Source organism: Nycticebus coucang, chromosome 5 (genome assembly GCF_027406575.1).
Source record: "Nycticebus coucang isolate mNycCou1 chromosome 5, mNycCou1.pri, whole genome shotgun sequence".
NCBI classification, from domain to species: domain Eukaryota; kingdom Metazoa; phylum Chordata; class Mammalia; order Primates; family Lorisidae; genus Nycticebus; species Nycticebus coucang.
This window is the reverse complement of record NC_069784.1, coordinates 7,247,869-7,253,848: the sequence shown is the minus strand read 5'-3', so window position 1 is coordinate 7,253,848 and position 5,980 is coordinate 7,247,869. Positions and strand designations below refer to the sequence as shown.

General features: G+C 38.0%; 1 non-coding gene across 1 annotated transcript; it reads right to left on the bottom strand.

Moving 5' to 3' along the window:
* Nucleotides 1-5,668: 5,668 nt before the first annotated feature.
* On the bottom strand, nucleotides 5,669-5,742 carry LOC128587003 (small nucleolar RNA SNORD28). The gene has a single exon (XR_008380440.1). It is a non-coding gene; the product is annotated as a small nucleolar RNA SNORD28 (small nucleolar RNA).
* Nucleotides 5,743-5,980: the final 238 nt, after the last annotated feature.

The window sequence follows — 5,980 nt, the reverse complement described above, 5'->3', positions numbered from 1 at the left end:
TATGTCTGTGAAAAAAAAGAGTTGGGAGTCTCATTTGACTCTTATATTTCACAGATGTGGATAAATATAGGTTGGGAAAAAGCACCTTACCTAAATCTGTTAGAACTATATTTTGTTTCAGTAAATGTACAGAAGTCTAAAACGTCACTTTTTAAAGCTTAGCTTATTGAGGTTAACATGAATCTAGTGCTGTTGACAGCTCAAAATGTCATTTAGAAACAAGACCATGTTGAATAAACTTGTACATGGCATACACAGGGGCCATATAAGCCTGCTCTCCACTTCTACTCTCCATCTTGTGCTCCAACGGTCATAGGAAACATTTTAAAGGGTCGATGAAAGTCATCCAATTGGTCATCATAAACAATATGCTGTCACTGCCTTCCTAAGAACAGATGGGTAAGTCTTTGGAGAAAGTAAATATAAATGATAAAATTCTAAATTTTCTCCTTCTAATCTCTTTTTCCTTTTCATTACTTTATAGGAATAGTGAATGTGCAATAAAATTGAATTCTTCTTTGAGTGATTAAAGGTGTCTTGGTAGGCCACTGGCACGGGGGCTTTTCCTTAGCTCTGACAGCCCGATTTTGGTTGGGATCGAAACAAAGTGAGTCCTTGAAGGCCGCTCTATTTAGTCTACTTCTAGTAGGACAGTAGAAGGATTATGGGCTCCAGAAAACTGGTAGCATTTCTCCCCATTATTTTCTCAAGCTTGTCTATTGATGCTTTTTTCTCAAACTCTCCCTGGGGATTAGTAGCCAATTTGAAGTAGTTTTCTGACTACGTTCTCATTTTCCAACAGGACAGGGTACCTGATCTTTACTCATCACTACAATGGTAGATATTTTATCTATATTTTATCTATCTCCTCTTCATTCCACTGGCTAGGGAGATTTTCCCACCTTACGCATAGGGAGATGGCCAGATATACAACACCCCGTACATGAGATTGATAGGCTGTGATGCACAGGTGCTCACAGCTTGGGGGAGTCGGACACCACCAAATACACGCAATGTGGGGACCGCATTTCACTCAATTGGAGAGTGAACAAACATGGTTTGTGGGAGATAGGATGTGCGGTGACAAGAGGGTGAGGGCACAGCAATTCTGATTCCTGTGGGAACATGATATTTGTTTTCAATCAATAATTTTAGGGGACAACAGGGAAGTGAATCAGGCTTAGGGTCAGCTAGAGTATAGCTGGTCCAGCCAACGGGGAAACCACCACCAGGATTTGGTAGCCTTTCCCACTCTGTGAAGGGCACATCTGGAGAAAACAGGGGAACTCAAGCAGTTAGTCTATAAGACATCTTGAGGCTTAAAGATGTCAAGGCAGCACATGAACTTTAGCTCTTATAATGCAGGACATTAGCTTTTATTCTGGGACTTCACCAGTTATATGTTGTCCCCATTGTCCTGGTTACTATGTGGGTTCTGGACAAGATTATTCTTAAATGGAGAGCTTTCTATTTTAAGTTCATCCATGTTGGACTAAACTTGGAATATTAGTTTAATCCAGTTTCTTATTGTTACTGATTTGGATTAAAATTGGGTTTTATCACATTTCTTGTAAACTTGTGGATTTAATGATCCTTTTCCAGGCACGATGGGCCTCCAAGTATAATTTTATTCAACATTACCTCCCCATATCCCTATGCTTCTGAGGTCTTATCATATACTGTGACTGGTTTTGAAATCTCCTATGCCAAGCGAGTCAAAAATCCATAAGAATTATTTTTAAGTCAGAGCCTTACTTTAATTTCTAATAACAATGAAAATGATCATCATGATGAAAGGTACTAAAAGGCACGATTATTAATTCATCAGTGTTCCCGTCGCGCTGCTACGTTCTTCATGCACCTGTTCTCAGGTAACCCTTTAAATTCTGATTTCAGAAATAAGAAAAGGTAGGCTCCGTGATCCAAGGCAACTTTTTCATGATCAAGCAGCTAGATAATGGCAAAGCCAGGATTTAAATCTGAGACTATCTTGACCCCAGGGATTCGCTACACCTATTAAAAAACTCATAAAAATTTAAGCAATGTGATTAAGCATTTAAGAATTTCCAAGTGAAAATTGTAAGTTCATGGAGATTGGGGAAAGCCTGGCACATTTAGAAATCCCTGGGCCAGGCCAGGACAAGTGCAAGTGCCCTGTTCTGGATGTCCTGCCAGCATTCGGCTTGTATTGCCAGCCATTATCCCATCCGATCACACCGCCGATGCAAGGTAAAGGGCAGAGGTCCTCGGGGAGACACATTTTAGTGTAGGAAGAAGGCTTTTAATGCAGGAGTAACATAAGCAGGGCAGAGGACATTAAAATAAAAGTACTGGAGTTGTACATTGTGGGGATGATGCTCTGGGTCAGCATAGAAAGGGAAGTGCGTATAGCGGCAATGAAATATTTCAAGTCCTTTGGGAAATTGCACCAATAATTTACGGACTTCAGGGGTAGCCTCTCCCCCTTCCTTTCTTCTGTGGCTACAACAATTATATAAAGAACAGTTTGATACCCTGTAAAATTACAAATTGCATCTCACCTTCTCACTGGATGTCAACTTCAAGAGAAGAGAAAGAAGACAGACTGATTTTTCGGAAGGATTCATAGCTTTGGCGTCACCATCTGGGTGGGAACTTGGTGCCCCATAGGCAACAGAGTAATGGAAATTTTCCATGCTCAGGGTTGATTTGAGTTTGCCTATCTGGTCAGTGCCAACTTATTCTGTGGGCAGCATGTGTGAATCCCAAGATATTTTAGTTTTGTTAATCTGAACACTGCCAGTCCATTTCTGGCTTTCCTGTCCACCTGCTGACTCCCTGGTGTGAGCTTCCTGCTGCTCTGTCCATCTGTTAAGAATTTATTTACAAAATACACTAAAATGCAAACTACACCAGTGTGGGACTTAGCGTCTCCCTGCCTAGGAAATGGCATCATGCCAAAGCAAAATTTCCAATTGTTACTAAGATTGAGTACAAAAAATTTAAAGACTCAAGGGACTCTGACTTCCGTTTGAAATCCCTCAGGCAAAATGGCAATGAAAATCATCTCTGATTCTGTATGGCACAGGCAATGGTTACATTACACGAAGGTATAGACAGAGTCTAATTCCAGAGTGGTTTATAGAAGGAACATTATATTGGTAATCAAAAATCCATGAGTATAATCCAAGATCTTTTGTTAAAAGTTCATATGATTTTAGTCAGAACTTCAATTTTGGAAAAGGTTGTATCCTTTAATGTCCAGTGTTCACTCCAACAGAAATTCAGGACGTTTTTCATCTGCATGTCGCTATTTACAGGTACGCACATGAAACACATAGATATAACACATACGGAAATAAAATAAAACAACTGGAGGTTATTCTGGCTTGACTGTAGTTGCACACTAGGGCGGGATGCTATTATGGGATACAGGTTGCTGTGGAGGCAGGGAGGAACAAATTCTTGATTGATGAAGCAGAAAGTCCTTGAAGAGGACAAAAATAGAAATAAACTAGTCCAAATAATTCAAGAATTGTTAATAAAAAGAACAGGATATTCAGTGAAGTGAAAGAAAGCCACAGTGGAAGAATCCCTAGCATTTTTTTTTCTTTTCTTTCTTTTTTTTTTTTAGGATACATGTGTGAGTGGCAGAAATTGGTTGCTATCCATAGCTGAATGGAGTTGACTAAATCATGATGGTAACGATTTAGAGGAAATTCTCCTAGATATTGTGCTGTGGTCAGTGAGAGAACCATGCCAAAAGACTCTTAGAAGAGCCTAGAGGGCAAGCTGTGCTGTGAAGTCTCCCGGTCTCTCCAGCCATCAAAAGTAGGATGATGTCTACGTCATTACATTTAGTATTAATGGAGTTTACTTTATTAAAAAATTGGTTAATACTTACAAACAGTAACATTTGTAAAGCTAATATTAATATTTGTAAAGCTCTTTGCACAAAGTAGGAGCTCGATGCTCCTTTAAAAAAAAAGTAGGATGAACAAAATTATTAATTTATGAATTTTTCATCTTTAATATGCTCTCAAACGTTGACTTAATGGTCATCACATAACTTTTTTTTGTTAAATTTCTTTATTGGCTACTTGAAATAAGACATAGCAAATAGTTTGGCAAGATTATATCTTTCTGTGTGTCAGACACTTCCCCAAGGATTCAAAAACAGTAAGCGTGAGCATGCCATTTGTCTTAGTCTGTTCAGATTGCCATATCCAAAAACTTTGGGTAATTTACAAGCAACACAAGTTTATTGCTCACAATTCTGGAGGCTATGAAATTCCAGATGAAGGTGCAAGCAAATTTGGACTCTAGAGAAGGTTTATACTCTGCTTCAAAGATGGCAACTTCTTGCTCAGTCTTCACATAGTGGACAAGTAGACAAGTTCGAAAAGGGTCTGTTCTTATAGGGACTGAAGTCCCACTCATGAAGGTAGAGCCCTCACAAGCTAGTAACCTCCCAAAGTCCACCACTCTTAATAGACTTGCACTGGGAATTAGGTAGCAACATGTAAATTTGGAAGGCGGGCCATGCAAATATTCAGATCAGAGCACCAGCAAAAAAAAATGTATATTATGAATTCCTACATAGAGTTTCATGGGTGGGATACATTATATTGATATTATATTTTGTAGTTTTGTTAATTTATTCACAGATATTTAGGAACTAGTGACTTCTAATCCTTGTGAAGCTTACTGTCAAGAAAGGGAGAGAGACATTAAACAAATAATCATTGGTATATATATTTATTATAACTATAAGTAATCTTTATTTTTAGAGTAGTTTCAGGTTTATAGGAAAATTGTGCAGGAAGTACAGCGGATTCTCATATACTCCTTTTTCCTTTTCTCCTCCCTAGAATTTCCTCTGTCTCTAAATCCTGCATTAGTGTGATACATTTGTCACAATTAACGAACCAATACTGAGGCACTGTTTAACTAAAGTCTATAGTCTACATGGGGTTAACCCTATGTCATGTAGATCTTTGGGTTTTAAAGATACATGATACCGTGTTTCCAACATTATGGCATCACATGGAATAATTTCAATCTTCCGAATATGTCCTGGGCTTGCCTATATTGCACTTCTCCCTCCCCTCCCCAGGTCCTTTATACCCACAAATCTTTTCACTGTGTCTATGGCTTTGTCTTTTCCGGAATGTTCTATCATTGTAACATGCAGTGTGGATCCCATGGCTCCTTCACTTAGCAATATGTGCTTCAGCTTCCTCCAGCTCTTTTTGTGATTTGCTAGCCAATTTATTTTAGTGCTGAATATTTCATCAACTGGATGTACCACCGTGTATCACCTGTTAAAGAATATCTTGGCTGCTTTCCAATTCTGACAATTATAAAGCTAATAGAAAATTTTTTATGCAATTTTTGTGTGATCATAAATTTTCACTTGGATAAATACTGGGGAGCACTATCTCTGGATCAGAACCTAAGTCTATATTTGTGTGAAAAACTAATAAACTATCTTCCAAGTGGTTGCACCATTTTACATCCCCCTACACATGGGAATTCTTGTTTCCTCATAATCTCGTCAGCGTTCACTTCTCTAATAAGTGTTTTGTGCTCTTCTTTCCTCCCTACAATTTCCTGATGACATGTGATGTTGAACATCTTTTTATATTTTTATTTTTCTTATTAATCATCCATATATTTTCTTTTTGTTTGCTATCAGAATTCTAACATGCTATTAACCATGTACCTCATAGACCATCTGCTTATCAATTCAAATCAACTAAGTATCATCCATATATTTTCAATTGTGAAATATTTTTTCAGATGTTTTTCCCATTTTTTTATCACATTGTTTTCTCATTGTTGAGTTTTAAGAGTTCTTTGCATAGTTTGGATATAAATCTTCTATCAGGAAGCATGTTTGTGGTAGGGGTTATTTTCTAGACAATATATTGTGGGGCCTTGCTTTCCTATCCACTTGGTCAGCCTCTGTCTTTCAGTTAGTATATTTTGACCATTTATA